Below are 741 nucleotides of genomic sequence, written 5' to 3'. Positions count from 1 at the left end.
ATGTTTATGCTGGCTTCAGAAGTGATGTAATAACATGAAACACCACATAGGACTGAGTTGAACTCAATCTTAAATGTATGATTTTTGGCTCCAGTAATTTCTGTGGCTTGCCTCAGACTAATGGCTCCAAATTCAAAGTGCATTCCCACAAAGATGACCTTGGGTGGCTGACTGAAGTAACTAAGAAGGCATGGCATATCTATTAGGATGAATAAATAGATAGAAATTATGGTATATCTGTAAATGTACTTGCTTTCTACTTCACCTGCATTTTATGGGGCTTTTATAGTTCTCAAAGCATAGACTGCAAAGCATAGACCTGGGTGTGTAAGACATTTCCTCATACATAACCTATGCCAGTCCCTTCAAGGAAAAGAATTGACAGTAAATTGACATTATCTTGTAAAACTTCTGTCTCCTGCTCCAAGCTTCCCCAAATTTAAGGCTTTTCTGATGAAAGCAGTGTTCCTTACAAATGATTTTTTAATTTGTAGTAAAATATGTCAACAGTTGTTAAGACCTATATAATTCAGTAAATCAGTATTTTCTATATATTTTTTATTTTAACATGCACTGGGGTTTCTTACTGTTATAGTTAAGTGAATATGTATTTTTTAAAATTTCAAATACAGAAAATACCAATAGGTATTGGCTTGGCGCCTGTGGCTCAATCAGCTAAGGTGCCAGCCACATACACCTAAGGTGGCAGGTTCGAATCCCCAGCCCGGGCCCACCAAACAA

Source organism: Otolemur garnettii, unplaced genomic scaffold, assembly GCF_000181295.1.
Source record: "Otolemur garnettii isolate 467f Iridium unplaced genomic scaffold, OtoGar3 scaffold00094, whole genome shotgun sequence".
Classification (NCBI taxonomy): Eukaryota; Metazoa; Chordata; class Mammalia; order Primates; family Galagidae; genus Otolemur; species Otolemur garnettii.
Note: the sequence above shows the minus strand (reverse complement) of the source record.